This window comes from Triturus cristatus, chromosome 1_2 (assembly GCF_964204655.1).
Source record: "Triturus cristatus chromosome 1_2, aTriCri1.1, whole genome shotgun sequence".
In the NCBI taxonomy this organism is placed as follows: domain Eukaryota; kingdom Metazoa; phylum Chordata; class Amphibia; order Caudata; family Salamandridae; genus Triturus; species Triturus cristatus.
In genome coordinates this window covers 865287865-865314969 of record NC_140580.1, presented here as the reverse complement: position 1 = coordinate 865314969, position 27105 = coordinate 865287865, and positions in this window count along the sequence as shown.

Genomic DNA, 27105 nt, shown 5'->3' with positions numbered 1-27105 from the left:
TCACAGACCAAACAAGGTGACGTTAAAAAACAGTGTTGTCCTCTAAAAGCAAAATAACAACAACAAACAGCATTAACTGCAAAAGAAACTATCAGACTCCATATGACCAGAATGGAAATCGAATAAAAGCACCAGTGAAATTGGAATCCCAGCAAAATTACCCAAAGTTCATAACACAAAATTCACACTCTGTATGTTAAAGCAGAGGCTTCAGCATACCTACCCACTTCAATCCATCCTTAACAAAGTGTGTGCGCTATAGAAAATTGATGCCAGAGACTATGACTTGTTGCGAAAGGTGCTGCACAAAATAAAAATAAAACGACTGGCACATGCTCATCTGCCTTGTTTGAAGATTTAGAAAAGAACACAGAAGAAAGATTCACACAAAAACTTCACTGCACAAGTAGTGCGTTCTGAGGTCTTTCTTGGGCAAATAACCTCTTTGAGAACCTAGAACATTTAATGAAACCATCAATTAGATGGAGAAAGGACCCAAGAGGACGTAGCTTGTGAGCTAGATGTACTTGGTGCCTTCCGATACTTAGCCACAGGCTCCATCGTGTGAGCTATCAAAGGCTGTATTACATAAGTTGTCCCAGGGGCGCAACAGGGGTTTGCGCCCCCTTTGTGCCCCTAGGGGCACTTTGGTATTATAGAAGGGGACGCAGACGCTTGTGCGTTCCCTTCTATAATACCGATAGCGCTGGTGAACGTAAAGTGCCAGCGCTATCAACAGAGGGTGTTTCTTCATTTGCATAGGGGTGCGCCCTATACAAATAAGTGGATTCCTTTGACTCTGCACCTGCGCTATATGACAGACAGGGGCGCCGAGTCAAAGAAGCCCTCAGGAACGCCAATTAAAAGGTGGCCTATTGTCAATGCGCCTCCTGATAGCCCTCTACAGGGGGAAAAGGGGGTCCCCTTGCATGCGGGTGCAGTCACTGACTGCACCCGCCTGCAAGGGGATCTCTAAACCCCTTTGAAAAGTGCAGGCGGGTGCTGCCTGCACTGTGGAAACAGGAAACGGCTGCTCGTTGTTTTCACATGAATGCGCTGCCCCCAGGGCAGCGCGAGGTCGGGGCTGCCCTGGGGGCAGCGCATTAACCATAATGGGGTGCGTTGGCACTGTTTGTGCCCGGCGCACCTTTTCAAAGGTGCGCCAGGAGCAAACAATGCTGATACGTAATATGGCCCCAGAGACACACTTCCACAACCATCAATCAGCAGGGCGATCTGGCAAGTCATAGTTATCATTTAATGTAATACAGATTTATTAAGCATACTGCTGCCTACGACTCGCAGAAAGAATAAAAATGGCACCCCAGCACTACTCCAGATAAAGCCAAGTTTTCAAAGTCTCAAAGTGCAGAAAGGTATACCTTCCTACACAAAAACAATACGCCCATAATGCAGGCACCCTTTGCACCATGGCGAAACGGTGCGTGCGTTGGCATTGAGTGCCTAAAGTGCGCCAGGGCTGTGAGAGAGCAGCAGTGCACCGTATCTTAGTAGATATGACACATTTCTTGTCCCTCCCTTTTGCGTGTTGCCTAAAGGGTTTGTAAATCTGCCCCCGTGAGTAAAGCATATCTAGACCAGCAGGGGATCAACCACAGAACCTTTAACACAGCACTCACCATCCAACATTATCCCCGTTGAGATAATGATCACTTTGTCCCAGAGCCTGGTCAGAGGAGGAGTGAATAACATCCTTTGAAGGTTTTCACACACGTTTGTAGTGTTGGTTCTGCCCAGTAAAAAATCACAACTCAAAAATCTTCATGGACAGATTGGAAGAGGTTTAATAATATTTTAAATGGACCATAAATGAACCTACAGATTTTTATTTCGGCTAAACTTCAATGATATTTTAGTTCAGTTTCTTCTTTTAAATATTTCTGTTTGCTTTTATCTCTCTGCTCATTGCTTGAAGCAACTAGTTCCCCAGAACGGGTTCGAAGCTGCAGCATTCACACTGCACACAAATTCAAAATGCACAACTAAAAATAATTTCCCAAAGAATGACAGTTTATAATCGCTTTCCCTCGCCATTGAAATTAACCGACCTAAACCATACTGTAACAACACATGGCCACAATCTTGTAAAAATACAGCAAGTCTTGCTGTAAATGCTTATAGAATGATAGACACTGCCTCACGCTACAAATCTCTTAGCAAAATATATAATTTGGCCATCCCTTTCTTGTAAATTTCATCGAGCTTGCCAAGTCACATATTTTAGGGACTCTGAAAACAACATCCAAAAATGCACCTTAGGAAAGCAGACAATCTGATTGGCAAACATTTGCATCACTGAAAATCAGAATTTTTCCCAATTTTGCTCCACCGCTTTATTTCAATGTTTTAGGGATTAGGCACTTGTTTATTTTTCAATCAACGCTACTTTTATCAATTATTTAAAAATTATATAACAGATGAGAAAAGCGCCATGACTAAAGAGGCCAGGTGACATGAAGTATGCACATATCTGGGCACAGTATGTAACCGAAAAAAAGTAGATTTAACAGATAAACACAGCTCCTAAAGATACAGTTATCAATATGAAAGATCGACATTCAATTTTAGCATATAACATGTATGTAGAAGTGTGTATTTACTGCATATATCTCCCCTCTCTTTAAGTCAATTTTTTAGGTCTCACTTAGGCAGCGCTTTCTAGGATATGGGCTTGAAAAAACACCCATCTTTTTCATTGGCCCCTTTTGCTGTCCTTTATGAATGCTGGTTTTTTATTGGTGAATACACTTAGGGCCCGATTACGAGTTTGATGCTGTGGAGGCAGGACCGCCCGCCGCCGCACTGCCAAACCTGTGTGGAGACAATCCACCCTATTATGACTTTTTAAATAATTTTTGGGCTTTTCCTTTGCGTTCCCACGGCGCTGCCTATAAACTAGGCGCCGGAATGAGAACATCAAAGGAAGTTCCAGCATGGCATGGACTGAGAAGTCCATGCCATACTGGAACTTATGTGCATGCACACAGGGAGGCACATGTTGTGCACCTCTGTGTACATACACAAGGTGTGAGGCACAAGGGCCCCCTTTCTTTCCTCGCCGCCACTGTTTTCATGGAGGAAAGACCTCCATGAAAACAGTGACAGTGATGAAAGTCATAATATTCTTGGTGGGACCGCGGTGGTTCTGCCAAGCATATAGGTGTCTCTGAAACGCCGCACTACCACCAGGGAAAGGTGGTCCCTTGGCAGAGTTGGCGGTCCCAATGCGGCATGACCACTAGGGTTGTAATGGGGTGGTCGCAAGACCATTACTGCCACGCCTCCACGAGTCTGGCGGTCCTCGGACAGCCAGACTTCTAATAGTCCCCTTAACAGTCCCTCCTTTGGGAATGTTGTATCCTCCCATGAGGACTGCCCCTCTTACATGTGTTCTTACTGTTCAGGACTTTTATACTTAGAATTTTTTTTTGTTGGCCTGCCTCTTTGCTAGTTAACTGTTCTGTTAACTTGTGCAAGGGAACTGCGATCAAGTCTCTATCTCCCTGTGCCTCCCCCTCACCCCTCCCACAACACTGCTTTGGTTGCCTAATGTCCCTTAATCTCCCAGTGCCACCCTCTCACCCCTCCCACAACACTACTCACAGGGCACCACCACCCCCTCCGTGGGCACTGCTGTTTTGCTAGTTTTTTTGTTACTTTACAAACGCTTTCCCTTGTATAGGACACCTAGCCATGGCCTCAGGGAAATAAAATAATCAGCCCATTATCACAGGATGTTGAGCCTGACAGCAGACTCGAACACGGATACCCAGCTCCCCAATCGGCAGCTCTCACCGCTGTGCCATATCTTTTACCTAGTCATGTTTTAGGGTGCAGTACCATATGTGGCCAAAGGAGGTCCTCAGGGACACCTAGTAACAGCCTGTGGTACTGCACCCTCACAACACTGCTTGTTTTAGCATGGAGTCGGAACTGCCATTTTCACTCCCATCCCTACCGCACAGTTGCAGGTGTACTACATAAAAGAAAAACACAATGGAGATCTTTATCTTATTAAGGTGGGGAGGGCATATCTATTGCATATGTAAAAAACAATTGGCATTTATAATGCCAATAGCTCCAACTCCAACAAATGCGAGCCCTATTGCATTTCCAACGCTTGTTATATTTGTAATTGTTTTTTGACTTTTTTTGTATTTCCTACCCTTAATTACACCCTCCATCTAGACGTATGATGACACTTGTTATTCTTCACCTGAACGATTCAGGTTGTTTGTGCAAAGTCTTCCTATCTGGACATCTTGGTGTTTATGTAAATGTTATATTTACATTTTTCACTGTATTTGTATCTTAGAACTCATATTTTTACTTATGTAATTATGTTTTTTTGTCTCCAAGCAGTACCACGCAGAGGTGTTTCTTAATAGTTAATTCTTTAACATAGGACTCCATCCATCACCTCATTCCACCAGTACAATAATTACTGTTTCCTTAGAATCTCCACTTCCAGTGTAAACATTCTCTGAACAAATATAACATACTATTCCACCGTTATTATTACAGACCCAGAACACCTGATCATACCTTAAACAGTAAAAAAACAAAACCTGCAAAAATATTAATTTACAACAGGATCGGACTGGCCAAAATGCCACGCTTGATTTTTTCTGTACTCTGCAACCTGCGGGCTGCTTTCAGAGCCGGATGGGCTACCATGACTCAACCATGTACCCAGGTCCCCATTCTAGTTGCGGTCTCATGTATTGTGGGGAAAATGTGAGTTTTTTTGCCAGGGCTGACTTTGATTTCCTTTCAGGCACTGATTTCCACCCATACATACTGTACATAAAGGCAGCAGATAGTACCACTTCCATGTTACAAAAGAGGTTACCTTCATCTGCATCTATATTATTTGGATAGTTGACTGCAGTTTGTCCACTGTTAAATAATGACTTTCTACTATCTTAATAATGCAGACATCTCAGACGCTCTTATGTGTTTTATGTGTATGGAGTGAGCATCAGATAAAGACTTGCTCGTGAATATTCATTAATCTATCAATCAGGGACTTCTATATAGCACGGCTACTCACCTGTGATGGCCTTGAGGTGCTGTGGGGGTGGGGCTGCTAGTCCTTCTGGGTGTAGGATCATTTGAATAGCCAGGTCTTGAGGTCCTTCTTGAATTATGTCAGATACACATATTGCCTGAGGTGTAGGGGCAGGGTGTTCCAGGTCTTGGTGGCGATGTAGGAGAAAGTTTGTCCTCCGGTTCTGATCTTGTGTATCCTGGGGACGGAGGTTAGCGCAAGCTAGACGGAATAGAAATGTCTGGCAGGTATGTGCAATGATTGGCAGATATTTCATATATGCGGGTCCTTCGTCGTGAAGAGCTTTGTAGACATGTGTGAAGAGCTTGAAGGTGATTCTCTTGTTGACTGGGACCCAGTGGAATTGTCGGAGGTTTTGCGTGATTTGGCTGTGGCAGGGGATGTCAAGGACCAGTCTGGCTGTGGCACTTTGGACGTTCTGTAGTTTCTTAAGCTGTTTCTGGGTAATGCCAGCGTAGAGTGCCTTGCCGTAATCGAGTCTGCTGGTGATGAGTGCAAGTATGAACGTCTTTCTGGATTCTGTGGGGATCCATCTGAATGTCATTCAAAGCAGGGGGAGTGTGTGGAAGCAGACTGAGCAAAGTGCATTTATTTGGTGGTTCATTGTGAGCGATGAGTCCAGTATGATGCCGTGGTTGCATGCGTGTTTTGTCGGGGTGGAAGGGAATCGCAGAGAGGCTGACCACAAGAGTCGTCCCAGGCTGAAGGGGTAGGTCCTAGGATGAGTACTTCCGTCTTGTTTGAATTGAGCCTGAGGCAGCTATCTTTCATCAAGGTAACAAAGTCCTTCATTCCATTGTGGAAGCTAGTTCTGGCAGTTTTGGGTTCATTGGAGAGAGAGAGGATCAAATGGGTATCATTGGCATAGGAGAAGATGTTGAGTCTGAGGATTCTGACGATGGCTGCTCAGGGGGCCATGTAGACGTTGAAAAGGTTGAGGCTCAGGGGGGAACCCTAGGGGACTCCGCAGCTGATCTCTGAAGGCTCTGAGAGGAGTGGGGGTAGTTTGACTCACTGAGTTCGGCCGGTGAGGAAGGAGTGGATCCAGTCCAGTGCCTTTTCTCAGATGCCAGAGTCATGGAGTCTCATGATAAGGGTGCAGTGGGAGACCGTGTCGAAGGCAGCCAAGCGGTCGAGTAGGATGAGGGCTCTAGCCTTGTCCCGGTTGAGGAGGGAGCGGATGTCATTGGTGGCAGCGAGGAGTGTGGTCTCTGTGCTGTGGTTGCTGTGGAAGCCGGATTGAGAGGTGTCCAGGAAGTGGTTTACTTCTAGGAACACAGAGATTTGGGTGTTTATGGCCTTCTCTATGATCTTGCCTGGGAAGGGGAGGGCGGAGATGGGTCTGAAGTTATTGCAGTCAGTCGGGTCTGAGGAGGGCTTCTTCAGCAGGGGGTTGATCCCTTTGGGTTTCCAGTCATCGGCGAAGGTGGTAGTTTCGATGGAGCAGTTGATGGTGTGGCAAAGCTGTGGCAATTGCAGTGGCTGCTCTGTGTAAGATATGGTGCAGGCAAGGATTTGACGGGGCTCCTGAGCGGATGCTCTTCATGGTCTTGAGCTTGTCCTCTGTTGTGAGTGGGGTCCAGTAGAGCACGGTCTGTCGGGGTGAGGTGTGGTTGTGTGCAGTGGTGGCGGGCGAAGTGGCAGGGTCTAGGGTGTCGAAACTGTCATAGATCTGCCTGATCTTGTGGTGGAAAAGGTGCAGAGTGTGTTGCAGAGGAAGGGAGGGACGTCTGTGGTCTGGCTGTTGGGCCTGGCAAACTCCTTGATGGTGAAGAGTCCTTTGCTGTTATTTGCTTTGGCACTGATTCTGTCTTGGGAGGCCATTTTCTTTGTGGTTTTGAGGAGGAGTTGGTGTGCATTGATGGCGGATTTGAAGGTAGCGTGGGTTTCCTGTGTGTTGTTGTTTCTCCATCTCTTCTCGAGTCATATGGAGGTACGTCTGGATTCGTGGAGGGCAGAAGTGAACCAGCTGGCTTTCTTGGAGTGTTGCTTGTCTGATCTTTTCTTGAGGTGGCAAGGTGTCGTGCAGTTGGAGATCCATTGGTGGAGGTTGTGTGCAGTGGTGTTGGGATCGGTTGGCGTTAGCGGAGTGGTTGTGCTGAGGGTGTTGATGAGAAGTTCTTCTATGGCCTTGATCCAGCTATGACGGGGCAGTTGAGGGTGGTGGTGTACGGTGGATCTGTCAAAGGAGAGATGTACGTAGTGGTGGTCGGTCCATGAGAGTCCGGTGGTGTGGCTTTAGCTGATGTTCTTAATGGTGGAGAAGACGGGGTCAAGCATGTGTCTGGCTGTGTGGGTCGGTGCAGTGACTAGCTGGTTGAGTCCGATGTTGGTGAGATTCTCCAGTAGGGAGGCATGGGTTGTCCATGTGGAAGTTGCGGTCTCCAAGTAGGATGTAGTAGGTGGATGCGAGAGCCTGGGGTGTAATGAGGTCTACGATGGAGTTGGAGAAGGGCGGTTGGGGGCCACGGGGCCAGTAGAGGAGGGTGCAATGGAGGGTGGTGTTGGGGTTGGTCTGGAAGTGGTGATGTTCCATGGTCTTCATTGGGTCGTCAGAGTGTGTGGTCAGTCGGAGGGTGTTGTTGTGGAGAGGAGCGGGCGTGTTGGTGTGGGTGAAGGCACATTTGCAGTTCCTGCAGATGAAGTCCATGAGTCTTTTTCTGTGATGGAAGGCTGCGTAGTGTCCAGGGTTGAGGGCGAGAAAGGTGCTGGTGTCATAGAGGTGGAAAGTCCAAGAACCAGAGTCCCTGGTGCTGGGTGTGGTCCAGGGGCAGACGGGTACAGAAGGGCTTGCCTTTGGTGCTGCAGGGGGCTGAACAGCCGGGAGGTGGGAAAACACAGGAAGAGACACAAGAAGGGGGCAGGGTTGCAGGGGATCGCGATGAGGGAGAAAACAGGAAGAAAGGAAATAGCAAAGCAGAGAGATAGACAGAAAAAGCTGAAAGAGAGAAGGACACAGGAGGGTGGCAGGGTTGATGAGGGGGAAGCAGGAGGAACATTTTTAAAAAGGCAGAATGAAAGAGTAAAACAGAAAGAGAGGTAGAGAGACAGTAAAAGCTGAAAGAGAGACAGAAGGGCAATCAAGCAGAAGAGCAGTGGCTCTCTACCACTGGACCACCAGGGATGAGGTGCAGGCAGGAGCCTGCGGGTGGAGGAGGGCCTCGAACTCCTGACCTCCGTGTCAGCAGCAGCAGCACAAGAGGGACCACAGCAGCTACCAGACGGTGCTGCGCTTCAAAGGAGCAGGTCCACTACGTGATATTAGAGGACCAGGACATAGAGTGACATACATCAGTTTCTTATTGTTGTGGTTTAAAATCGATGGGTTAGTCTGGATTTTGGAGGGTTAATTTTAAAAATTGGACTATCGTGGAAGTATGCACGGTAAGGGGCTATAGCAAATGACCCCATATCAGAGGGACACTACACATCCTAGGACTTTAGGGTCTGTTAAGTAAAAGGTAAGCAAAAGTGACTGGGAGTGTGTGTCCATTTAAATAGTATATTCTGTCGCCTTTTCTTGTAGGAGCAATTTATTTATGACAGGGTTTGGATGTCCTCAGGCACCAGCACTATCCTTTTAAGATTTATGAATGCAACATAATACATCACACAGTTTGTGACAACTTCACCGTGCCAGAACCCTGAGGCCAGGTCACAACTGGTTTCCAGAGTGCTGCATATATCAACGTAGAACCATATTTTGTAGAATGTGGTGACCACTGCCACCGGTGCTAATAATGCCATTCGCCATGGACTTCAAAAAAAGTTCCACTGCCCAACAAGTTTTGTTCTGTCAGTACCGACTTAAAAAAAGGTCATGCTGAACTTTTTCTCCTGAACATTTAAAATGAATCACGTCCACCCATAATTTTCAAAATTAATCAGAAGCATTCAAATGTTTGGTGGCTCGTGTTTTGAATAGGCCTGCTCAGCACAACCGAAAGACCTTTAAAGGGCATTCATTACCTTTACCAAAGGTATATTCGATGACCAACTGCAAAGACTGAATGCCTCCTTCTGAGCTGGGTAGTTAAAAAAGGTGCTAACAAAAAGGGATCAAATACAATTTGTACACTACTTTTGTTGTGGTTTTGCACTTAATATTACCATTTTGTAGTAAAAAAATTGAGAATAATAAACATGCATGTTTCTTCACTCAATTTTGTGTACACAATTAAGTAACCATACCACAACATTTTGAATGCACAATATTCTTCCAATATAACGTGGAGAAAATTGTCTGCACAAAACTTGTGACTAGTGAGTATTTTTGTTCATGTTCCAATCGGCAGAAATTGAACAAGCCTTTGGCAAAGCAATTAGTTGGGCCTTGGCAAACATGCATTTTTTTCTCATTCCATGTTTATTTTTTGTACAGGTTTACAATTCAAAAAATAAAATTGGCCAGCACATGAGCATTTTGAACCTAAAGGAGTGGACCTGCATGCATGCACTCCATTCCACGCACTGAAGTGCATTCCTTTTCAAGGAACTGTGCACACGTGAACAAGAAAAATGCTGTCACTCAAGACAGCCAACTAAAAAAGTGGGCTGACCTAAAAACAGATCATTTGCTGAAAAGAGCTGACCAGAAGCCTGAGTAAGTGGGTATATATATATGGACAATTTTACTATGATTTTTCTGAGCAAACATAAGTCTGGCTGACAAAGCTAAAACTGTCAGTTGGCCAGACTTAAAAACGTGTTGCATGTTGCATAACAATTAGGATTTGTCTGGAGTGACTGCGCAGCTGTCACCAGACAATTATGTGAGCAGCACAAGAGAGGGGCCTTGGCTCTGTTCACATTTTGGGAGCCAGGAGTGCATGTTTTGATTAAGCAGAAGTTGTGTGCGTCCTCAAAAAAAGTTCTGGCACTCCTCACACCTGTGAGCGTTTTGTTTATTTAGTCATATGCCTAAGCTTGAACTTTCAGGGGCACACATGACTTTGGAATGCTGTTAAAGTCTTCGATACCTAGAGGGGGGGTGTGGCTAGCAGCCAGGCATGACAGCTGTCTTTTAGAGGAGCTCCGGACCTGGGCCGACATAATCCTGGCGTACACTGTCTAATCTGTACAGGAAAGCCTCAAAAGTGCGAGGGTACACAGCGGGACGGCAGAGAAGACTCAGTGCCGCCGGGAGGACAGGGGAACACCTGTAGCCGATGTTATGTCCCTGGAAGCCTAATGGCGCAGCAGATCGCCGAGCGCGAAGAGACAGGACGGATCTGAGGCCAACTATCCCTGCTCTCGCATGGCGGTGTAACTGCGGCTGTGCCAGGAAGACGCGGCCGCGGGTCCAGGATTCCATTGCCTTGTCGCCGGACTGAGTTGCGAGGAGCTGCGGCGACGGGTGCTGCGAGGGAGACGCAGGGTGAGAGGTGTGTCAGTGCGGCGGGCACAGAGCATATGCGAAGCCGGGGATGCAGAGCGGCCTGTTCCCTGGCAGAGCGGAAAGACGTGTAGAAAGAGCACTGCAGGCAGCGCCTTTCATGCGGTCTCAGCACTGAGGAGGGAATATAAATACTGGAGGTACGGGCGGCAGGCAGAAAGAGTGCAAGTACCTGAATTGAGACCCCCAAAAGAGGTATGCAGGATACTGGAAACTCCTGATAGAAATGTGCTGGGCACTGCGGGACGAATGGAGGCAGCGAGCGCCTGAAGGTGGATGCAACCGAGTCTGGATTGCCTGCAGGAGTGAGGAGAGCAGAATACCCCCCTGTGGCAACAATAAAGGGCGCGCATACCCATAAATGACAAGGCTTGACTGGGGACGATTCCAGCAGGGCCGGAGGCAGAGACATGAGTCCTGGTGAACTACTGTGGTTGGGCATACGGCGAGAGGTCTGCAGAGGACCCTGGTGAGACCGTGAAGCACGCAATCCCCGGGCTATTGTGGTTCCCCACCTTCTTGCTGACTGATAAGATAGGCACAGACTGTGCATGAAGTTGCGGAAAGAAATACCGAGTCACCAATGCAGGGATAGCAGTTACTGCGTGGAAAAGGTCAGGAAATGAAGGCCTCCCGCCCCGGTGTGTGACAAAGTGACTACATTGCAAGACATACCACACAGTGAGTGGCAGAGGACAAGACTGTAGGCCGAGGGGCACTGTGTGGTGTGAGATAAGCGAGAGGGCCGAGACGCTGTTGTGCAGGAGCTGGGAGGAGTGCTGAAGGGGTGCACTGGTGACCTTCAAGAGTGTCACGCTGTGAACCGGCATGCGTTCCACTTGTGCTGCTTGCTGTTGGAGTGCTTTGCATGATGGGACGCAAGGACCAGGGAGAACAAGACTCTGTTCCGGAGACGGCGGCTCCAGCGATTCACAATCCCGGGATGGAAGGCACCTCACAGACAGTAGCACCAACACCTGTAGACAAGCTGGACCTCATACTGCAGGAAGTACGTGAATCTCAGAAAGCGATAGAACTTCAAATTGGAACTCTAGCTACTGGCCTGAAATTATTCAGAGTGGACTACGCTAAACTTGCGGATAATGTGAAAGATAACGCTGCAACATTGGAGGAGGTGGCTCCGGGACAATCGCAGGCTGATACCAAGATTACACAGCTGCAGGATCAAGTGGCTGCCCTGCTAGACAGGGTGGAAGACGCAGAAGGAAGGGCCCGACATAATAACATCCGTGTCATCGAACTGCCGGAGAAAAGTGAAGGGAGCGACACGACTAGGTATATGGAGAAGTGGTTCCGGGACCACGTCACCAGTGAAGGACTCTCCACGCAATATTGCATAGAGAGAGCGCACAGGATACCTACCCGCCATCCAAAACCATGAGCTCCGCCTCGACCTCTAACTGTGAAACTACTGAAGTTATGCGACAGAGACATCCTCCTGCAAAAGAGTCATCTCCTATAAATTTCGAGAATACAAAGATTTCCCTATACCCAGACTATACAATGCTGGTACAAAGACAGCGCTCTTCCTTTATAGCAGTTAAGAAGAAACTTCGAGACTTAAACCTGAAATATGCACTGCTTTTCCCGGCGCGTTTAAACATTTTACACAACCAAAAATCCTATTTCTTTGAAAGCCCGGAGATGTGGAAGATTGGCTAGAGGTGATGGAACTAACAAACGCCGCGCTGACAAGTTCGGGGAGGTCCACTGGGCGGGGTAACCGAAGAACGCACCGAACTCTTGCACGGCAATACCTCACCACACAACAGATGCAGCAGAACAAATCGAAGGCACTTATAGCTGCAGCCACGTTCACACATACTTCGGGGGTGGAAGCTAAGACCTCCTCGGAAGAAGAAGCAATGCACGAATCGGACTCTGAGGGCAGTGTGGCTCTGTTTCCATCTGCGACCCCTCAAGTCATTAAAGACTTATACGGATGACTGTACCCGCAAGTATATGTTATGTACCTACTCAATGGGCTTTTGTAAAATGTATACAGTAATGACGGTTCATGTACAATGCTTATTAATGATTAGGCCTAGGTTCCGTAGAAGCTCAACTGAATTGTTGTTAAGAAGAACGCACCACATGAAGGGCGCTAGCGATGTCCCCCACATGGCAAAGGCGCTAAGCATGACCATTGAGTTTTTATTGTTTCAGTTAAGTTGTATGGTCCGGTATAGTTGGAAGACCAGACCATGTATTGGGATGTTCAGGGAGAGGGAAGTCTCACGGTATGGCGATGGAAAACTAGGCTATTTTACTTATACTTCACATGCATCTCCCACAGGCTACAAACTAGTCGCAATGACAACACAGGGAAAATACACTATAATAACATGAAATATACGGGGTATGGGAACAGTGCAGAAACGGCATAGAATACATGCACAGCTACAGCGTTGTAAGGCACAAATAGTATATTTACAAGAGTCTCATATGACAGACAGCGACGTGGCGAAACTGCGCAAGAAATGAAGGGGGCACATTTTTTCCACCTCCTACTCCAGTTATGCTAGGGGAACCACAATTTGGGTGCGACATGGTGTACCATTTATAGCTCTGGAACAGAGGGTGAACAAACTAGGAAGATACATATTCGTAAAGGGTATGTTAGATGGGCAACCTGTAATCCTTGGCACGGTGCATGCTCCGAACTTCGAACAAGATAAGTACTGTGACATAGTGAGCGGGGCACTGGCGGGATGGGAGTCGCAGCCATGGATACTGGGAGGAGACTGCAATGCGGTAATGGACGTGGCTCTAGATAGGTCACATCCGCCACTACATGGAGCAGGTGTGTTCAAGCAAGCTGAGGCATTGGATAGGTGGGCACAAGGATGGGAGTTATGTGACATCTGGAGGATGAAACACCCCACACACAGGGAATATTCATATTATTCTGTAGTGCACAACCTACATACCAGAATAGACAGAATATACTGCGCCACCAGGATAGCAATGCAAACGCTTCAGGCCACGTATTTACCAAAAACCTTTTCTGATCATAACCCAATGGAGATTACCATGGCATGGGGGAGGGTACCCACACCGCTTCCCACATGGTGGTTATGGCCACAGCTGCTGGAGTACTCCGTATTCCGTAGCGACCTTTCAGTGACCATTGATCAATACTTTGCAGAGAATAGCAATACGGCGACGAGCAGACTCGTAGAATGGGACGCTTTCAAAGCCGTGATCCGGGGGAAAGCGATAAGTACGACAGTCTGCACCCGACAGGAACTCCATAAGGCTTTGATAGATGTGGAAGACAGAATGGGTAAATTGGAGCAGGAGGCTTTAAACAAATGATGACCAAAAGGGCCCACTGCAAGAAGCGAGAATAAAACATGCAGAACTTCTAGAGTCTCTGCGTGTCATAGACTATCAAACATATACGAAGAAAACACACGCTGAAGCAGATAGGTCTGGGGCACTCCTTGCCAAATTAATCCGAGACGCCCCCCCACTGGTGGTTATACATGAAATTGCAACAGCGGATGGGAAAAAGTTACTACACAGGCAGATATCAACATGGCCTTTCGGCACTATTACACTGCATTATACAGTACAATAGTCCATAACTTGGAATCCCAAGCAGAAGCCTTCCCTTCTAACTTGACATACTCAAGACTCACAGCCGCAGCTCAGAAAGATCTCACAGGACCCATTACCTAGTCCGAGATTAGGAGTAGCCCTGAAGGGACTACCGCGGAATAAAACCCCTGGAATAGACGGGCTCCCCCTAGAATTCTATAGTACGTACGCAGGATCCCTAGTACCTCAACTGGAAGTGTTATATAAAACAGCATGGAAGAAGGGATCTTTACCAAGTACAATGGCGCAAGCGTTAGTAATATCCCTTCCGAAGACTGGGAGAGATCCCACAGTTATTGGCCAACTACCGACCGTTGTCCCTGCTAAGCACGGAATATAAAATATTAAGCAAGCTAATAGGTTATTGCCATCTTTGTCCAGGCTAATCCACATTGACCAAACCGGGTTCCTTCCGTCACGTAGTACATCGTTAAATATCAGGAAGTTACACCACTCAATGATGGAAGCCCCGAGCCGCTACCCACACGCGGGCTGTCTTTCTTTAGATTTAAGACAAGCCTTTGATTCCATTAACTGGGAGTATATGTTACAGGCCCTGGCGAAATTTGGGATCCCAGAGGGGTATATCGCCTGGTTACGTCTGCTCTATAAGGCCCCTACGGCGCAAGCCCGAACTGGTAGTCATATTTCGGAGGAATACTCCATACATAAAGGGAATAGGCAGGGTTGTCCCCTATCGCCTCTTATTTTCATACTGGCATTGGAACCATTAGCCATAACACTGCGGAAAGAATTCGCAGATCGGGGCATAATGTTGGAAATATAATACACCTGTTCTCGGCATATGCAGACTACATCATTTTGTATCTACTGGACCTCATTATGCCATTAGACTCAGTATACGACATGTTCGTCGATTTGAAATTATGTCTGGATTGGCTATCAATGTTGGGAAATCACGAAGATATGTTAGATGGTAACTTGCACAAAGCAATCCGGGCTCTGTGGTCCAGTATAGTTTTCTGGACGGCACTGCCACTCTCTATTATGGGGAGGGTGGCCCGAGCCAAAATGGTGGTGCTGCCGAGGCTCTTGTACTATTTCACAAATTTACCATTAATCGTGCCGCAGGCCACGTTCAAACTGCTGAACACTATGCTCACTGAACTTATTTGGGGGAACGGTAGAAGGCGTATAAGCTTAAAGAAGCTACAAGTAGGCACATGAATGGGAGGCCTGGGTGTCCCGGATTTGCGAGCATAGTACTATGCAAGCCAATTACAGTGGCTATCATATTGGACGGCGGGGCGCAATTTGCACGAAATAGGCCTCACAGAGGCAGACATCGACAACGGTGCATTACATATGCTATTATTACCTGGTAGCAGACCCCCAAGAGACCTTCCCCCACTGTTGGCCACGGCGCTCCGCTGCTGGAAGGCGGCGCTACACTACACACAAGCACCCCCGGCATATGCGGGTAACATTCCTTTGTTGGGGATCCCACTAACGGGAGGCACAATCACGAAACGCAAGCTGAAGCCCGGGTTGGAGGCAGGGGTTAGCACGGTGTCAGATCTGTTCGGGATTTAATACTACTAGACCATGATACCTTTGTAAACGAAACCGGGGTCCCGGCATACTTGTACATACTACATGCTGCATTGCTGAGATACATAAAAACGCACTGGGCCCCGCAAAGGCAAGAACCCCTTACCAATGACCTGGTCAAGATGATGTATTATATGGGGAGAGGTCGGCACCTTATAAGATGGATCTATACAGGCATCAGCTCACATACGAAAGCCGCTCTTGGCACACTGAGGACTGCATGGACGGGAGACATAGATAGAGACATAACAGATAAAGAATGGGCAAAGATACTGGAACATCCAAGGACGACTTCGAGGAACACTAAGTTCAAATTCATACGGACAATGGTATTACACCAAGCTTATCTTACTCCACATAAATTAGATAGAATGTTCCCCCATACCCAACATTATTGCCCGAGATGCTTGCTCGAAGGAGCGCACCTACTTCACATCAGGTGGTCCTGTCCAAAAGTGCGGGGATACTGGGACACTGTCAGGCAAAGAACAGGGGAAGCGGCAAACTGGGAAATACAGAACATAATAGAGGATTGCATCTTAGGACACAAACAAGTATCAAAGCATAAAGTGCAATACCGCTTTATAGATCTAGCGCTCATCTTAGCTATACGTAATATAACTATGAGATGGAAATCGCGGAGACCCCCGGATGTACTGACCTGGCACATGGAATTACTGCGGTGGGGCACTGCAGAGAGCGCGGCCCTGCGTAGAGAAGCAAGTAATGCTGGAAGCCATAAAATCAGTAGACGAAGTCTAAGACCCTAAGTAGAGTATTTAATTGTCTGCGCAGAAGGGTGCCTAAGTCTTGTTAACAGCGCATAGACAGGGAGATGTATTATAAGCACATATGGATTTGACATGAGCATATACCCGAAGATGCAAAATGCGCAAGATTCAGACATACGCGTGAGACTGGGGAGGAGTGGGAGGGGGGAGTTGGGGACTGTTTATCGTATTAATGTGACAAAGCATTACCATCAATGGGGATTGCTTTCGCAAAAGAGATGTGACTTGCTGCAATTATTATGTAGACCAAATTAGCAGTTATATTACAGCAGGACTGTTTCCCTCGGCTGCTCCCCTCGGCTGCCCACCTGGTTCTGTTGCTCCCTCGCCATCCTGCTGTTCCTGCGGCTGGGCTTACCTCCGCCCCCCTGTCAGTAACGTGAATGGACGAGGGACCGGCCGGGCTTGGCTCCGCCGGCCCGTTCAACTACATTACACAGGATCCCCTGGGCCAGGACTTCAGGACGCCAGCTCATCACGTGCCAGGAGGCGCAAAAACGCCAGCCTGGTCCCTCGCCTCGCGAGGTCGCACGCGGGAAGTGCCGGGAGAAGCCCGGGACAAGGGCGGGGCCGTTTGTGGCCGTTCGAGGCCGAAGGAGACCGGGCTGGGCCTACCCTCTAAGCCATACATCGAGGTGAGTGTCATTGAGTAGTATGGGGAGACGTACAGTAACACCTGGTTTAAAATCAACTACCACTAACACTATTGAAAGTATGCTCGAAAAAGCTGTCAGCATGGTCTCATCAGAGATCGAACTGACCGAGAGGAGACTTTCTATGGGCTATTCGGCTCCCCCATCGCATTTGCCCGGAGGATTTGAGCAGGACAATTTAATTGCCCCTCTCCCATTATCACCCAATGTGATAATCATAACGCCTAGCAATCGAGAAATGTTGCCCGGGGACCCTGAGATTGACAAGGACGATGCGGTAACTTCCGATCGCCAGCTACGGCCTCAAGCTAATGCTAGCATTGGAAATTTGGCCCCGGCAACTAAAGTAGTGGGGGAAAAAAGGAAGAGAGGCACGTCAAAACCTACTGGCAGCAAGAGTAAACAACCCCCCCGCTCAAAAACTCAACCCACACCCTTGAGTTTTTGGAAAAGAGGACCTACCGTTGTGACTGTGAGCCCCACTGAGCAAACAAACGACAGTATTGCAAAACTGACCGCATTAGAAGCAGCAGCTAATTCTACTCATACTCAGACTGAGCACACGATTACTTATGGCACCTGTGAAAGGCTGGGAGACAACCTAATTGACACTATAATGGAGTCTGTTTACGAACGCTTAAAAAATTTGTTAGATAAACAACTTAATGCTCTTTTTAAACGCCTGGACAGATTGAAAAATCTGGTTAAGAAACAGGATACTAACAAAAAAGTTGTCACTATTCCTGATAAAGTCAGGGGGGAACAGCATTTAAAATCATTGGAGACAACTAATCAGGTCATATCAAAGGAGAGCAGTGTTCGTATGCTTCCCGCTGTTAACACTGCATGCGATAAGTGTGGTAACTCTAAGAGTAGTTCCTTTCCCGAATTTACTACCAGAATTATGCCCCTGTCAAATGCAGCACCTGGCAGCGGGATTAACAGTAGCATATTATCCCAAAACCTAGCATCAGCCACTTCTGTGACGTCGGTCCCGGTACCCGCAAATATGGCAACTGCTCCATATGTCACTCCTTTTACCGAAAAACAGGCTGCGAATCCAGTGGAAGATGTCCTTTATTTACCCCCTGAAGCCTGCCCTTATGTCGTAATTTTAGCTGGCGCCCCTCCTCTGGAAGAAGACCAATCAGAGTCTTGGGAACAATTTAAGAATAAAAGTATCGACTGGTTATCTAAGTATAAGGGCCTAGGGATGGTGAACGCCAATTAAATTTTAATGGTGCGACGTGTAGGATGGGTAGGGCCCTCAGAGAAGAACATTATAGGCGACTGTATAGTCGTGAATTTTAGACGCCCCTCTTTGGTGAAATGGTTATTAAGAGCACAAACCCATCATAATTTTGCCCCAACCCTCATACATTCACTACCCCTGGGCTTTTTTTATAAACCTCCCCCAGGCACACGCAACTTCACCATCCCGACATATACCACACAGAACCGGTTTACCGTTCTTTCTAGTCTGGACAGCCAGGACTGACTACTGAGGCAACCATCGTATACTGTCTCAGACCTAGTGGTACCATTAACAGTATGCCCAGTTGTTGTTGAACCTAGACCCCCCGATTCTAACCTACATGTGTTAAGTTGGAACATCGCAGGGTTAAGATCTAAATTGAATTCCAGAGAGTGGGTTGACCTAGTCAGTAAATATGACATTTTGATGTTCCAGGAGACATGGTGTACATATGATTTGTTTCTTGAAGGATTTGTATGTCATAATAGCATTATACCCAGCCCCAAAACAGGTCGCCCATGTGGGGGGTTATCAACATGGATAAAGGTCTCAGCTGGATGTAGTATAAACCCCTTGGTGACAAATAATGAAAACTTTCAAGCCACGGTCTATTCACAGGGGGCTACAATTTGTTTAATACATTTTTATAACAATGATTTTACAACACTACCAAATAGGAATTTTTCTAATTTGTTAGAATTTATTGACAAATTAGAAGATGAGCACAGGCACGGTAAATTGGATGGAATTTGTCTCGGCGGGGATTTTAATGTAAGATTGTATAGCGGTATTGATAATACAACCATTACCCCGGCCAGAGGTAACCAATGCAAAAGAGGCGAGGAACTCCGCAACTATACATCTTCCCGAAATCTAATTAATGTAATGGAAAAGGCAGGAGTTGACTCAATCAAGGGTCCACTACCTACCTATAGAGGACGTGGCTGTTCATCTATTATTGATCATGTTTTTATATCATCCTCATTGGTAAATTTCTTAGCAAAGGCTGAGGTTTTATGTACCAGCCAAGGTGACCACCACCCAATTTTAACAACAATCAGACTCTTTCCCAAATCTACTACCCAAAGGAAAATAGGGGTTAAACACTTGGAGGCATCAACCGATAAACTCAGGGTAATTTGGAAGGGCATAGACAACAAAGCACTATTTGCACGTATGATAAAATCTTATCCTTCAATGGTAGAGACTTGCCTATTAAGCAGCACCTTGAGCGCAGAGATTATTGAAGCCTTCAGTGGCTTATGCGCTGGCGTCAAACACTTAATTTCAAGACCCGCCACCAACTTTAGCCAGAATCCTAGATGGTTTGATGGCATATGCTCACAGGCTAACAGAGACCTGCGTGAAGCCTTAGCGGCCACACCCAGGGACATAACCCGAGTTAGATCTCTGAGAGCTTGCTATAAGAAAGCAACTAAAACTCGCTCAGAAGAGATATTATTTGAACGCTGGGCGTAACCTCACTAGAGCTGCCTCACTTAAGGATGTAACTGGATTCTGGAAAGAAGTTAAAGCCATGAGGTCTATGGGCTCAAATATCACTCCCATAGGCTGCAATATATACAGCGAATTATGGGAGGAGCACTTTGCTAGAATTTACACGGCTCCCACAAAGATCTCTAATAGCCATTCCAGCTCCTCGGTTCTAAATGTTGTCATAAGTGTAACCGAAGTTGAGGATGCCATAAAACAAAGCACAGGGAAGAAAGCGCCCTGCCCGGATGGGCTACCAATTGATCTCATAAAATACGAACCAGATTCTTGGGCCCCCCTTTTATGCAATGTTTTTAATAATTTGACTAATATGGCCATCCCGAGTACATGGTCGAGTAGTATTATTGTGCCCATTTTTGAAAAAGGCGACCGATCCAATCCCAGCTGCTACCGCCCAATTTCCCTAATAGACAACACCCTGAAGATCTTGGGTAGAGTCGTGTTCAACAAGATTAGGACTTGGGCTGAAGATAACCAAATTTTAAATCGTTGCCAGCTGGGCTTTATAAGCAATTTCGGAACCGTCGAACAGTGTTTGAATTTAAATCTTATCCTGGGCAAATATACGATTGCTCAAAAAGTTCCACTTTACCTGGGTTTTATGGACTTAACCTCTGCCTTTGATTTCGTTAACAGATCACGCCTATGGGAGATTCTTTTAAACTATGGGTTGGACAAGGTTTTGGTCCATTTCTTGGCACACTTGCACAGGGATTTGAAGGCACGGGTGAGGATAAGTAATGATGCTGAGGTTTCCGGGGACATTGCCATCGGCAGAGGGGTTAGACAAGGTTGTGTTCTAGCCCCACTACTTTTTATTCTTTATATAAATGAATTACATAACTCTCTGTCCAAGCTGTCCAATGATGTACCGAAAATTAATGGCAAACTACTCCCCGTGCTTTTATATGCTGATGACGCGGTACTCATAGGCCGCACCCCTAATGCACTTCGCACTTTAGTCACAGGGTTTGTGTCTTTTATGGCCGAACTGGACCTTTGCACTAATTTTAAAAAATCCTATATTATGACGTGTGGGCCGAAAAAACACAGCATTAATTTTATATCGTCGGGTAACGAATCATTAACATGCACAAGCACTTTTCCTTATTTGGGTTTAGTTTTTTCAGAATCAGGTTCATGGCAGGCCCACGTAGCCCACAGCAGAAATACATTTTTTAAAGCAGTCAACTCCATAATTAGTCTCCGGCAGCCAAAAGAAGCAGAGGTGATGTCATCTCTAATTCAGATATACAAATCGCAATGTGTACCAACGGCCACCTATGGTGCTGAAGTTTGGGGGTATTCAAATTGCAGCGGGATCCAAATTGAGGAGAATAGATTTTGTAGAAATATTTTCGGGGCTCAAATCTCATCTACAACTTATATATGCCATAAAGAATTGACTTTACATTATGTGCAGGATTTTATTAGGTCTCGCCCAGCTATATTCTGGCTAAAAATATGGCAGAATCCCGCTGCGACTTTAACAAGAGAGATAATATCAGACTGCCTTAAATGTGACAAGGGTGGCAGCATACCTTGGCTTGCTGCAGTTAAAAATAGTTTATCCAGTGTGAAGTTGGAGCACATTTTTTTATGCCCACTAGCACTGGAAGGCGCTAGCGTAAAATCACTTAGGGGGATGCTGTATGATTTGTACCATAAAGAACGACAGTACATCGAGTATCATAAACTATCGATTGCTAAGTACATGCCCCTTCTGGAGGCACCGAGCACCCAACATCACATGCCACAGAATTATCTTAGGAAGAACACGGGAAGATGGAAAAGAAGTTTACTCTTCCGCCTTAGGGATGGCTGCATAAAACATTCACTCTGCTTTCCGATAGGATTTAACAGCAACCTTGAGCAGTTGTGTTGCCCATGCGGTATTGGTAGTAAACAAACACTGCTACATTTCTTACTTTTTTGTAAATTCTACGCCAGATATACAAAATTGTATCTAATTCCCTATTTTAAAGCACGGGCCATTTCTGATTTTAAATCAGCATACTCTGAAATTTTATGGTTAGGAAACGATGATCTGATCTTTCGGGTAAGCACGTTCCTACCAGCTGCGGTTCGCTCACGTGCTTCTATGAACGAACCTTAATGTCTTATAAACCTTGTAATATTTTTGTCTGACTTTTGCACGTCATTGCACTTTACCTATAGTATATTGCTGAATTTGCAAATTGGTCTAAAAATGTTATAACGTGTTAATAATGCTGCTACATTTCACAGCCCGTCTAACCCTTTTATCTTGTTTTTATAAAATTGTAATTTTGAATTTGTATTTGATGATATGGCATATTCATAAGTTTTAAAAAACTGTACTGTACTGTTGTTGGTAGTGATGCATTGTGCTTTTATGGATATTTTTATCTGAATAAAGATTACTTATCTATCTATCTATCTATCTACAGCAGGACTGTATCATAAATATAGGTATTTGATATACAAAAGGACTACAGATGCTGCAAATATGTAACGTGATGGTATATGATATAAAAGATTTTGAAAACCAATAAAATATGTTTTTAAAAAAAGTCTTCGATAACAAAATAATTCATGTTGTTTTTCTCTGGCAGCAGCACAGATGGGAGGAGGACAGTCATTAACCTACATGGATTTTTAGGTCTGGCTTCACATTGCAATTGTCACCTGATTTTTAGCCTACACCAATATTATTCTATAGTTCTTTGCTGCTACCCAAACACATATTTATTCCCATGTTTATTACTTGTAAGGCCTCACATTGCCATACAACATTCGTTTGAAGTCAGACCTATTGGCGTTGCCAATGCTTGTTTTATCATTTTATATCCAACTGGGAATGAAGCCTCTGATAGATATGTCTGATATCGCCTTAGGCCCTGCAGTCAGCCTAGGCTTGCTGGCTAGAAAAAGCATAGTAAACCACACACTTGCCTGAATTATACCCTCCGCCTTCTGTGAAAGTGAATAATGAAGAGATCACATAAAACAGACGAAAAGAATATCCCAAGGACAAAAACACAGGCTGTGTGTGTATATACAGAACCCGGAATGTTTACAGTCGGCCCTCCACAGTTTGACAAGGGCGGTTAAGCCTTTGCTAGGAAACAGATTCGGTAACCAAAAATATGTGTTTTCTCTCCGTCTCATCCTACGCTGATTTCTAGGACGTTTATTCTGAAAGGATAGGTGTATCGAGTTGCCGAAACCAAAGGATGAGCCCTTTAAAGAAACCCTGTGCTCGAATGATAAGACATAAATATTTTCACTCAAATTTGAAGTATAAATTGTATACTTGAGGCCATTGCATTGAGGGGTTTCCCTGTAATTTTTGATCTCACCAAATGAGACAGTTTTGTAATTACATTTGTTTTTAACCGAAGATGGTTGGTAATGTGTAATTTAATTTGTGTATATCAGCTGTCTTCCTGCAAACCCTGGGAACCCACTTGGGAGACTGGCAGTATCTTCTCAACAAGTGAAACACCCCCGCGCCCCTTTGAAGTGGGCATCTAATGTGTTTTTTGACACCAATTATGAGATTTTCAAATATGCTCTACAAATTACTGCCATCCATGTTCACTGCGTTCAACATAACTCACGGAGACACAGTCCAAGCCAGGAGCCACAAACCACGTAGCTCCGTGGCCTAACTCTACTACTGTGCTGTTTAATTTTTGTTTTTTCTCTATTTCTTAATTTGTCACATTGGATCAAAAATATCCGCCTTCCAAATTGTGGTTCTGCTTGAATGTTGCAAACAAATTTACAGTTTACCATAGGTAATTTCATTGGAATAATTTGTTATGTTTTCAAATTATGGTTTCGCTTTTTTCATTAATTAAGGAATCGCATTAAATGCATCTTGCTCTGCTTTCCATCAAGCTGTACGCTAGTTTTCAGAAAAAGTGCTGGTAGTAATATTGTTGGATGTGCACAAATACTGAACATTGACCGCAAAGAAAGCTTTTTCTTTCGTTTCACATAGCCTTTCACATAGTATCGTTTCACGTAGTATTTTGGCCTTGCCACGCACACTATCTTAGATCAGCATCACTTTGACGGGCGTTGAGACTTTATGAAAACAGAAGGGAACAAGCTGAAACTAGGGTGTGCAACATTTGCGAATTTGGATTTTGCCTAGTTTAAGATTTATTTAAATCTTGCTCTTCATTATGGATGCAGGAAATTGATAAGATTAAACTAACAGCTGGTAAAAATCTCTGTAAAATATAAGTTTTTATGAAAAAGCCCACTGCAGAGCATGCTCTTTTTATTTGTAAGAATTTCCTCACAAACAGTTTTGCAGGGCATTTCACCCACATACAGCTTTCACTGGAGTTTTGTTTTTACATTTCAACGGATGCCACTTTTGCCCAACTTGGAATGGATCTTTTTTTTTTATCAGCAGCACAAAATACTCTCCGTTTCTCTGCTGAAAGTAAGAAAAGGGTAGTGCTCTTCAACAAGGATGTTTTTACAAATGAACATCCTTTTTGATGAAAATAGTTATCACTCTGGATATTGATATGCCACCAGTGGTAATATAGGATGCCAACACTACTCAAGTTACCACATGGCATAGGGGTAATCTCATCACAGTGTTTTTATTCTTGTGTTAGGCCCAATCAAACCAAATCCTTCTAGGTATTAATTAGGCCCTTCTCTTTGGAGAAGGATGTGGGTTGGGATATGAACGATGACTTCTTCTGGGACCAAAGAAAACAGACCATGAAGGTTAGACTATGCAAATGCATGTATTAAATGTGTGTAGATTCAGAATGTTTTTGCTAAGATCAAAACTTAAAGACACAGAACCAGCACCTTGCAACTTTGTCACGTGAATCCCCAGATGTCCCTGCCAGTTAAACAGTGGCGGCTCGCCGTGGGAGTGCTGCAGGGTGGTGATGCAGGGTGGGGGGGTAGTGGAGTCTGACATACGACGGACAGGAGTAAGGTAAGTAATTAAATAAAAAAATTTACCTTACGCATGCTGCATTGCCGAGTTGGCAAGGAACCAGGTAGAAGTGGCTCTGAACACACACAGCAGTGGCTTCTCATATGACCCCATCTGCCCCCACCAACCAATCCACTCCATCACCACCAGCTTCCAGCCTATCCAAGTACTGCAAAGAACCCAATGATGAAGCATCGAGGGTAGAAATGCCCCAGTAAACCATATGGTCCTGTTACACAAAGCTTTTATTACCCCCAATCAATCTGCACCCTTTCTCCTGGATTGACTGTAACCTGATCTCCACAAAGGAGCCAATCAGGTACAACCCAGGGCTGAGTCCATCAGAACACGGAGTGAGCAGGTTCATATGACCCTTGTCTGGTTCCCATCACGCACACCTCTATAAAGGAGCCACTAAGGAATACACCAAGATAATCTTTTATGAGAGCCTCTTCTCAGACTGGTCACATGACCCCACTGTCACAGTTAACCAATCGGCTACCTCATCTACTGCTTCTCTCTACTTGTCTGTGTGCAACCTTCGACACTGTCACCCACCACATGCTGTTTAACACTCTGTTATTCCGAATGGGAATCAACTGTGATGATCTACAATGGATGAAATTGCACTTGACAAATAGGGCCCTCCTGGACCTTATCCAATCCCACCACCATTAAATTAGGCTTTCCCAAGTTTCCATCCTATCGTCACTGTTCTAGAACTCGAACAAGGATTGTTTAGAATCTGTACTGGACAAAATGATCTCAGTATACTTCATTCTTTAGATGGTAAGTAGCACTCCCAGAGATTCACCTCTGATCATGACATAGCCCAACTTGAGAACCCTCTTGTCACCATCCGATCTTCGATTTGCAGAGTCTACATCAAGCTGAATCCCACCGAGATGAAGTCTGTTCTCATCACTATTGACTATAAGCAGTTACAGTTGCAGAAGAAGCTCAAGGAGAGGACTCTGGTTGAGTCTCGACTCATTAGCCACTCCAAATCACTGGGTTTACAAGTTGACACTAACCTCAGCGTTGAAACACACATTGTGACCTATACCAAAAGGATCTATTACTATACTAATCAGCCATTCACCACCACGTCTAGTCATCCCTCTATACTACAGAACATTTTCTGTTGAAACAAGGATCCTGTTACTTTAACATCAGTTGCAGACCGTGAAAGGAAGCTGAAACTCATCATCAGTGAACAATGCATCCAAATCTACCTCAAACAACATTCTAAATAAGAGTTCCAGTCTTTGTAGGCTCAGTCCTGAGAATCAGGACAGATGACAAATAGAATCCAGAGACACTAAAAATCATTGTTTGAACAAAGAATATACTAGACAGGAGAACTGCCTAACTGTAAGTAAAATGAGACTATAAAGCAATATATTGATATTATTTTTAAAGTACGCAAATGCGAACTGGCATCTTAGCACTAGCGTCTGCAATGTTCAGGGCAATGGAAGACCAATAGGGGAGTGGAAAAACCAAGATTTGAGCTGTTTCCTAAAGCAGGTCAGATTGGACTGGTTTTTGAGATGCCAAGGCCGTTTGTTCCAAAGTTTATAAGTAGGAGAAACAAACCCTCCATATCCCCAAGAGACTTTGTTGCATTTGTGGACAATCACAGTTGTGAGTCATGCAAAGTGCCTTAAAGGCTACTCGCTTCTTGACAGGAAGGCAGTGAGGGTCCACTTATGTGTGAAAAATAGATTTACATTTTGGTATTCTCTTAAGGAGATATATAGCTGTGTTCTCTAGTATTTGACATTTGTTCATGGAGCGTTGTTGAATGCCCAAATAAAGGGTGTTACAATCATCTAACCTGGAAAGTACCAGCGCAGTAATTACTGTTTTGTGTAGGTCAAAGGAGATAAATGGAATTATTTTTCTCAGAGTTCTTAAAAAAGAGAAAGCAAGAGGAAGGGAGCTTATTAATCTGGTCTGCTTTTGGAACCAAGGAAGTAAGGGGGCTCAGAGGTTGGGGCCACCAAGAAGGGTTCCAAAAAGAAGTATATTTTCCATAAAGGAGAACCTCTGTTTTCTCCGAATTTAATTAGAGGCAATTGAATCTCATCTAACTAACTACTTTGCTCATGCAGCTATTGAAGCGTTGAGAGACCTCATCAATGTCACTAGAAATCGACACCACAACTTGGGTGTCCTCGGCATTAGCGATTTTCGAAAACTAAAAGGAACGGACAAGCTTGGCTATGGGAACTACATAAACATTGAA